Here is a 10083-nt window from a genome sequence, read left to right as displayed (position 1 = left end):
ACACTGATTTGTTATTTTTCAGGGGGCTAGGTGGGAGAAGTAACCTCTTGTAGTGTTTGTTGGCCTGGCAACCATACGGACCGTAAGGAAGTTGCTGCTCATAGGGAAGAAACAGTCCAACAAATTGGCCCCCTTTTACACTGCTGGTGAACGCCAGGCCTTTTGTTTCCTCTCTGGTCTAAATCTCAGATAAGCTAACCAGCTGCCAGTTGCGGTAGCTTCATAATTACTGCATGGACATGAGAGTGAAATGCATCCTTTGATCTATCTCTGCAGAGAGAGAGTAATCTTATTTTTCAAATCGCAAACTTTCCAGTTAAGCGTTGGTGGTTCGACCTCTATCTACGTCGCCCTTTTAACAATACATGTTCTTGAGCAGGACACTGAAGGCCAAACTGCGACCGATGAGCAGACTCGTGCCTTGGCATCCAGATGTTGGTATTCTAGGCATTGTGTGCATGACCATGTGACTTCTGTGACCGTAACTTCCACACGTGTACACAGGTTTGTGTGTGAATGCATTGGCAGAAATCTAAACTTAAAATTGTGTGCGTAGCCATTTTGCACAAGCACGTGTTTTTCTGTAACTATCAACATTTTGTGGCCGCGTGTGAGTGTGCGTGTGTGTCTCATCCTTTTTTATTTTGAAGATCATAAATACGGGCGTGGCTCCAGGCCGGCCCACTTACTGTCTGTTCAGCGTGGCTGTCGACAATGCTTCAGAAGTGGTCAGGTTCTCCCCTCAATCCCTCCCTTCATCCATCCGTCCTTCAGTTCCTTTTTGCCTCAAGAAAAGACACCGCGGCCTTTCAAGCAGACAACAATCTGATCAGACCAAACCAGTGTGGAGCCTCACACCCCGTATTTAGTATTTATCAACCTTTCATGTTCTTGCCCTGTTTCCCTCAGCCTCTTTGTGCAGTCCGGGTCCGAAAGACACAAAATAGAACACAAATCCAGGCATGCGTGCGCAGTACACATGCTAACAGATACACACACATACACCGAGCCAACCGAGCACCAGTCCCTCGCTCATTGATGTTTGTTAAAGTTATTAATTTTCTCTGTGAAATAAGAGGCCACGGTAACAGGACAGAGGGAGAATGTGTGCCAGCCCCAGAATCTCCCTCTGCTTTCATCTACTGGCACTTTGGCTCCGCGAGTCCACAGCTATAAGGGCCTTTGCATGGGCATCGGGGTTACCCACGCATACCCCGGGCCCTAACCAACAAAGGCGCCGTGCAGGGCAAGAGGAGGAAGACACAGATGAAAGGAAATGAAGAGAAAGAAACGGAGAGCATGGGAAAAGAAAGATACAGACAGAGAGATAATTACAGAGGGTGAGAAAAGTGTACAAACGGGTTAAAGAGAACATATCAATAAATTAGGATGCAAGATGTGAAATGAGGAGTTGATTAAAGAAAGAGAAATATGGGCGAAGGCTTGGATGAGTCAGAGTGAATACATGGCACATTAGCTGGTAAACAAGTGAGTTTGGTTGTTTTGCAGTCAGTGGAAGCTAGCGTGTTTGTGGCTTGTGGTGAAATGCTGTAATCGGGGTAAAAGGACGTTATGCTCAAGGTAACAACAGCTTGTGGCAGAAACCGCCATCCCTCTTCCTCCCCCTCCTCCTCCTCCTCTTTCTCCCTGTGTTCCTCCACACACTCCAGCGTCCAACCCTAAACCACAATAAACACCTAAAACTAGGTTTCAATAGAGCATAAGCGTCTGAAACTGTGTAAGTCCCATTATTCCAACACAAGGCAACGCATCTTCATTACATACATTTGTGGCAGGGAGGGCCGCGTTCAGGAGGCCGAACTAACAAGGCAGCCATTGAAAACCACAATGGCCAAAACTGTCATACAATGATACTGGTCTTAGTTAAGGCCAGTTCACTACAGGTTTTTGGGTCAGAAAGCAGGCAGAAGGAAAATAAAATAAGGGGGCTATAAAAGCGGAGCACAGGCTAAATGTGTCTCGGAGTTAGCGGACTAGGCTAGCCACAGCACGGCTAAAGCAAATAAAGGGCTGCCCAGGGAATCAGGTCCGTTTTGCTCTGACACCAAACACATATGGACGGAGAGAGGAAAGCGCACACACATGCACTTATACGTGAGAATACGCAAGTAGGTACACACACACAAATGCAGCCTAGACTAATGTGAACAGTCTCATAAAATAACACACACACTTAATTGTGCACAATCATTCATTTATAATAAAAATAGAATGGAATAAAACGGAAAATATTGAAGTTAGTTGTCTTCTTATTATGGCCATTGGAAACTATTTTGGTATATTTTTGCTAACCATGATTAAGTATACTGTCACCAACATAACAGCCTGAATACAGCTGCTACTAAGAAATAAAATCTTTAAAACCTCAGAGAGTCATTGAATGTCCTCATAATTGCACTTTTGCTATATTTATTAATTACAAGTGGAGGTTTTTTCAAAGGTTCCTCTAAAATAATATTCTTTAAATAACACTTTTGGGCTCAGTGAGACTCAGGATCAGAAAATTGAAGACTTGCTTGAAGATTGTTGACGAAGATCTGAGTCAAATTTGTATAAAGTGTCCTAATAACAAGTCTAGTAGCTGGTTAGCGCCAACAATAATGCAGTCTGGGCTCGTGCTGTACTTTCTCCACGTCAAATGAGGGATCTTTTCTCCTCCCTCTCTCCATCTCCATCTCTCTCTCTCGCCCCCTCTCTCTCTCTCTCTCTCTCTCTCTCTCCTGAGTATGTGCCACATCTGTGGACTGTGTGGTGATGTTTCTCTGCTCAGAATGGATTCACCAGCTCAAAAACGTCCTTATTATATTTATATTTTACTACACCACTAGGAAACCATGCCAGCTGGGCTGCAGGACGTTGGTAAAAAAGATGGAGAGGAAACAAAAAGGGAGGAGGGCGAGCGAGAAAGAGAGAGAAAGCGAGAGGGAGTAATGAAAGATGGGGAAAATGGAGGGATAGCGAACAACAAGCAGGCGTGCTAAACACACGTGCTAACCAAACGACAGGGATGTGTCTCTATTTGAACGGAGGGAGGGACATAGAGAGGCAGAGTTGGCGAAAAATGAAAAGGGGAGAAAGTTGAGAAATGAGCGAGGAGGAGGTCAGAGGAGGCCAAGTGGGATAACAAGAAGATTTGATTGAATCGAGGAAGAAAAGGGAACACATTTAGGCGGCAATTACCAGATGAGTATAAAGGCACAAACACTTGTCCCCCACTTATTAATTGTTGATGAAATTTACGAAAATGTGGCGTTCCATTAACACGACTGCACTAAAATATCAGAAGTGTGCTGTCCAGACTGCAGTAAGGATGTTGTACCGTCACTATGGTATATTCTGTGTAGAGGGAGAAGACAAGTTTGCAATTTAGATATTCATTTTACAAAATAACTGTTTCTATTACTGCCAATCAGAAACTTTTTTCAGCAACCATTCAGTCATCCAGTTTCCAAATATGTTTAGTTCATATCCATATAGACAAACATCTTAATCCACCTATTCATTTATACAAATCCGCATGTTGTTCCACACACTTTTTTGTTTGTGGAACCAATTTTCAAATCCTCATTCATAAATCTGACACAGACACTCGGAGCTTGTGTGCAGCTAGAAATGACAAATTGGCAACATGAGGAAGTGTTAAACAAAAGAAGAACGAGGAGTAAAGAGAGAGAGGCTGTCAATGAAAAATAATGCCAAAGAACAAAAATAGAGAGTGTGGAAGAATGAAGAGAACAGTGGAGGAAAAAGTAGTACACAAGAAATCAGCATTGATACCGGCAGCAAAGAGAGAACTGAGATGAAGGAAGCAAAAATGTGACTAAAGTAAGCAGGCGAGAAAGAGAGTAAAAGAGAGATGGATAGCCAAGAAGACTGGTACTGATCAGCAGCTCCTCCTGTGATGCGGCTTCCAGCTTCCAGCCCACCGATTGGTCAGCTGCCTAACTCAGAACATGCGTTCCCACAATCCCTCAACGCCACTTCAATCCCACCACACTGGTTCACCACTCTGCGGCTCCAAACAGTGCCTGCTGGCATGGGCAACATATCAATAAATTCATTACACATTTGTACTTAAATATTTATACTGCTGCAGTGTGTTTTGCACAGAGATGATATTTATAGTGTGTGTGTGTGTATGTGTTTGTGTCAATGTGTACTTGTATTTATAGCACGGTGTCACATCATAGCTCTGTGCTGTGGTGAGACAGCTGTCTGGGTTGGGGTGGGTGGGGGGCGTTGGCCGTTGAGCAGGGTCGGGGGCGGGCTAGGGGGGGGGGCAATGGCGAGTAACAGAGAACAAGTGTAAAGTTTGAGCAACAGGCATTTAACAGAGACGTTAAGTAGATGGAGGAGGAAGGAATGCGCTGGATGCACTGGGAGGAAGGTGAGAAACGAATGATGTGGCGCACAAGTGAGGAGGAAATAGGAAAGTTGTCCGATTTCGAATTATGAAAAGATTTTTTTAAATAACTAATAGCGATCCATATTGTTGCCATAATACCACAAGGAAATTGGAAACGGGGAAAATGAATAAATAATATTTTATTGGCACCGCCACAAATCTCCCAAAGAGTCACTTAAGCAAAGACAGGGGAATATTTATTCTATGGAGGGCAGAATCAAGGGAAATTACATGGTGTTGTATTGTTCAACTGTTTATTGAATGAAGACATTCCCATTCAGAGACCCTTTTAGATATTTCACCATTGTTCCTACAGTTACAATGGTTTTCATGAAGTCCATTCAAAACAGTAGCAAGAGACTACGTGCCATCTAGAACATGAGGGCAAAGAGGGTGAAAAGGCCACAGAGGCATTAGCGATTAAGAACAAGTCAATGGAGTTTTGTTAGAGGCCAGAGGGCATTTGTTAAAGAGTAACTCCATTGATAATGCTCGTTTTTCATGTACTTCAGTTAAGCTTGAACTATCCTTTGTGCTTTCTGTATCCACACCACTTTCGATTTCCACATAAAAAGCTCTCTTTGCGTCACATTTACCCAGAAAATTCAACTCGACAACAACCGACGCAAGAAGGAGACAACTTGCGTTCGTTTGATCCAAGCGGACTGAACATATGGAAGCTGTAACATTTGAATCCAGCAAGCTTTCATCACAACGTGTTGTGGATATGCTAAGCCAGGGAACTTTGTTAAAGGACGTCCTGTTATGGATTGTCTCTGACCCCAAGTGCACGACACCAGACACAGCTTAGGTTTAGCCGGAAAACGGCGTAGTTTATTTCACAAAATAACCAACTACGAGAAACAAACAAAAAAGGCAACTCCAAAAACTTCTCTAGTCCGTGGGCGCTCTTAGTCCAATCAAAAAATGAAAACTCACACGATACTCACAGGGAAAACAAAAACTCTGCGTAGGGAATTCCGGAAGGGTTTCCAAGAGGAGCACAGGGGAAGAACAATCAACCCTCTCTGGGGAAACACAGAGCACGAACTCACAGCGAGCCACTGGCAGATCTGCTTCTTAACCTCCCTGTGGGATGAGCTGACGAGCTGCAGCTGTGGCGATGAGCAGAGCGGCGTCAGGTGTGCGACTCTCTGGCTGGTCGAGCCCTAACACTACCCCCCCCTCCAAGGGAGCCACCCGGCGACTTGCCAGGCTTCTCGGGATGGGCTCGATAAAAGGCGGTCAGAAGCCCCGGGTCCATGATGAGCCGGCGAGATACCCAGCTACGGTCCTCCGGGCCATAGCCCTTCCAGTCCACCAGGAACTGGTACCCTCGCCCCCGACGCCGAACGTCCAACAGTCGGCGAACCCTCCACTGAGGGTGCCCATCCACGATTGTGGGTGGAGGTGGGTCCGGGGCAGGAGGCATCAGAGGACTGCAGGCGACGGGCTTAATCCTTGATACGTGGAACACAGGATGGATCCGCATAGAAGCCGGTAGTTTCAGCTTCACTGCGGCAGGACTGAGCACCTTCGTGACCTCAAAGGGGCCCACGAAACGGGGGTCCAGCTTCCTGGCGGTTGACTGCAGGGGAAGATCCTTGGCGGACAGCCAAACTCTCTGCCCGGGGTGGTATGTTGGCGCTGGGTTCCGGCGACGGTTGGCCCCCCGGCTACTACGTTCAGCCGCTTGGAGTAGAGCGGCTCTGGCGACTCCCCAGATGCGACGACATCTGTCCAGATGAGTCTGTACCGACGGAACTGCCACCTCAGGTTGTTGTGCCGAAAACAGCGGTGGCTGGTACCCCAGCGACACCTCGAAAGGGGAGAGACCTGTGGCAGAGCTGACAAGGGAGTTAATCGAGTACTCAACCCATGGGAGGAACCGACTCCAGGAGGACGGGTTCCTGGCAGCCACACAGCGGAGTGCCGTCTCCACACACTGGTTCATCCTCTCAGTCTGCCCGTTAGTCTGTGGGTGATAACCAGAAGAGAGACTGACAGAGGCGCCCAACCCCTTGAAGAATGCCCGCCATACCTGGGATATGAACTGAGGTCCTCTGTCCGAGAGCACATCCTGGGGGAGGCCATGGAGCCGGAACACATGGCTCATCAGGAGGTCCGCCGTCTCTCACGCCGAAGGGAGTTTGGGGAGGGCCACCAGGTGCACCCCCTTACTGAACCGATCTACTATTGTTAATATCACCGTCCTACCCTGAGAGGCCGGTAATCCAGACACAAAGTCCAAGGCCACGTGGGACCAGGGACGGCTAGGAACAGGGAGGGGTTGCAGCAGCCCGGCAGGTGCCTGGTGAGAGGCCTTGCTGCGGGCACAAACGGGGCAGGCCAACACAAAGTCCCTCACCTCGTTCCTCATTGTGGGCCACCAGAAACGTCGAGCTAGGAAGGTGAAGGTGCGGTGGACCCCGGGATGACAGGCAAACTGGCTGGCGTGGCCCCACTGAAGTACCCGGGGCCTGACAGATTCCGGGACGAAAAGCCTACGTGGGGGTACGCCACTCGGTGCAGGGTGGGAGCGCAGCGCCCCCCTCACGACAGTCTCGATGCCCCAGGCCACCATGCCGATCACCCGGGTCTCGGGGACGATGGGTGCCGCCTCCTCGGTGGCCAGTCCCCCCCCCGGTGTAGTCGGGACAGGGCATCCGCTTTGATGTTGCGGGAACCGGGACGATAGGTCAGGGAGAAATTGAACCGACTGAGGAAACCGGCCCAACGAGCCTGTCGCCCATTGAGACGCCTGGCCGCCCGGATGAATGTCAGGTTCTTGTGGTCTGTCCAAATGGTAAATGGCTGCTCTGCCCCCTCCAGCCAATGGCGCCACTCCCCCAGAGCAGCTACTACTGCCAGCAACTCCCGATTACCGATGTCGTAGTTCATCTCCGCGGGAAGAAAACGCCGGGAGAAGAACGCGCAGGGGTGCACCTTCTGATCTCCCACCGCCCGTTGGGAAAGGACTGCCCCCAGCCCGGTGTCCGAGGCGTCCACCTCAACAATGAACTGTCGCTTTGGGTCGGGATGGAGCAGCACTGGGGCGCTAGTGAACCTCCTCTTGAGTGACCGAAAAGCGGCGTCGGCGGCCGGGGACCAGATGAACGGCTGGGAAGAGGAGGTCAGCCTGGTGAGGGGTTCTGCCACGACGCTGTAGTTCCGTATGAACCTTCTGTAGAAGTTTGCAAATCCCAGAAAGCTCTGCAACTTCTTTCGTGACGTAGGGCTCGGCCAGTCTACCACCGCCTGGATCTTGCGGGGGTCGGCCCGCGTCTGCCCTCTCTCCACAATGAAACCCAAGTAGTCGACAGAGGCGGAGTGGAAACGGCACTTCTCAGCCTTGACAAAGAGTCTGTTCTGGAGGAGACGCTTGAGCACCCGACGAACGTGCTGGACATGCTCCTCGAGAGTCCTGGAGAACACCAGGATGTCATCGAGGTACACAACCACGAACTCATCCAGCATGTCGCGGAGCACGTCGTTCATGAGCGCCTGAAAAACCCCCGGGGCGTTGGTAAGGCCGAATGGCATTACGCGGTATTCGTAATGACCTCGGGGTGTCTTGAAGGCGGTCTTCCACTCGTCCCCCTCTCTGATCCGGACCAGGTGGTAGGCGCTCCGGAGATCCAGCTTGGAAAAGATGGCAGCCTGGGTCAGGGGCTCGAGGGTGGAGCTCATGAGGGGGAGGGGGTACCGGTTCTTGACCGTAATGTCATTTAGTTGGCGATAGTCAATGCAGGGTCGGAGACCCCCATCCTTCTTCTTCACAAAGAAGAACCCCGCTGCCACCGGTGAGGATGAAGGCCGAATGAGCCCTGCTGCCACTGACTCCGAGATGTAATCATCCATGGCGGCCTTTTCAGGAATGGACAGGCTGTACAACCGACTGCTGGGAAGGGGGGCCCCTGGGCGGAGGTCGATTGCACAGTCGTATGGCCTATGTGGAGGGAGGGACTGAGCCCGAGACTTGCTAAAAACCTCTCCCAGATCATGATATTCCCGAGGGACAGCGGAAAGGTCCGGGGAGGGGGCACGGGGAGTCGGGCGGGGTGACGGACTTGGAGCTGCCTGGAGGCACTGGGCGTGACAGGAGGCGCTCCACTCCAGAATAGTCCCAGAGGACCAGGCAATGTGTGGCTCGTGCTGCACGAACCAGGGGTACCCGAGAATCACTGGGGCCAACGGGGACTGGATGAGGTAGAATTGGCGGGTCTCTACATGGTTACCCGCCACAGTGAGGGAGACTGGGTGGGAGCATTGGGTGATGCGGGCTAGATGACGGTCGTCCAGTGCAAAGGCCTCTAAAGGCTTCTCCAGTGTCCTCAGTGGAATGTTAGCCTGGACAGCGAAACCCAAATCCAGGAAACAGTCATCCGCCCCTGAATCGAGGAGGGCCCCTACCGTAATCCGTTGATCTGCCCAAGCCAGGGTGACGCTAACCCGCCGGTTAGGTGATGCAGGACTACGGGAACACGAAAGGCGGCTCACTAGGATCTCCCGGGGTCCTGGTGAGCCTAATCCTTTTGGCCGTGTGGGACAGCCGCTGATGCGATGCCCCTTCTGGCCACAGTAGAGGCACAGCCCTCCCCTGAATCGGGCCTCCCGTTCGGCTGGGCTGATGCGCGTGCGTCCCAGCTGCATGGGCTCCTCCTCGGTCGCTGTCTGTGACGTGGAAGGCCGGACGGGACTGGGGGAAGTCGAATGGGCGACCGGGTTCCTCTCCCGTGTGCTGAAGATGTGGGGGATAGGGAGGGGTCCCCGGGGAACTCGCTCCCGCCTTCTCTCATTAAGGCGTCCATCGATGCGGATGGCGAGACTGACGAGGTTGTCGAGGGAGGCGGGCTCCTCCCGTGTAGCTAGCTGGTCCTTCACTGCCTCGCAGAGTCCCCTTCGGAAGGCAACCCGAAGGGCTGGGTCGTTCCGACCGCTTTCTGCAGCGGCCAGTCTAAAATCCACTGAGTAGTCCGCCACCGAGCCGCTGCCTTGTTGGATGCTGGCCAACCGGGCGCCGGGGTCCTTACCCCTTACTGGATGGTGGAACATCTCGCGGAGCTCGGCCACGAACTCCCTGTAGGAGTGACGGAAACTGGCACCCATGGACCAGGAAGCGGCAGCCCACTGGGCGGCCCGGCCGGTAAGCAGGTTCGTCACATATGCGACTCGGGCAGCGTCGGAGGTGTAGCGGCTGGGTTGGTGAGTAAACACCAACTCACACTGCATTATGAAGGTGGCACAAGTCTCGAAGTCACCCCCGAACGGGTGTGGGCTGGAAAGGCAGGGTTCCCAGGGTAACGAGGCAGGTTCCGCAGGGCTACTTGGGAGGGGATCCCCCGGGGGCGGGATCACTGCCCTCACCGGCGGAGGCTGGTTCGGCGGCTGGGTGGTGAGAGCCGCCGTCAATGCCCGTAGCTGTATTAGAATCTCGGCTTGCTGGGCCGCCGACGCCACCTGATGCTGAGTCAGGCTCTCCACCGAAGCTTGAAGGGGCTGGACCTGGACCTGGAGGTTCTGCACGGCAATGGCGGCCGCCTCCAGCTGGTGAGTATGATTGTCCGTCAGCTGAAGCTGTCTATCCAGGGCAGCTTCTAAACTGCCACGGTCTGTGTCGGCTGGGGTCATCATGGTGAGTTCGTACTGTTATGGAT

The sequence above is a fragment of the Gasterosteus aculeatus genome, chromosome 16 (genome assembly GCF_964276395.1).
Source record: "Gasterosteus aculeatus chromosome 16, fGasAcu3.hap1.1, whole genome shotgun sequence".
Taxonomy (NCBI): domain Eukaryota; kingdom Metazoa; phylum Chordata; class Actinopteri; order Perciformes; family Gasterosteidae; genus Gasterosteus; species Gasterosteus aculeatus.
The sequence above is the reverse complement of the archived record's forward strand: the minus strand, read 5'-3'. Positions refer to the sequence as shown.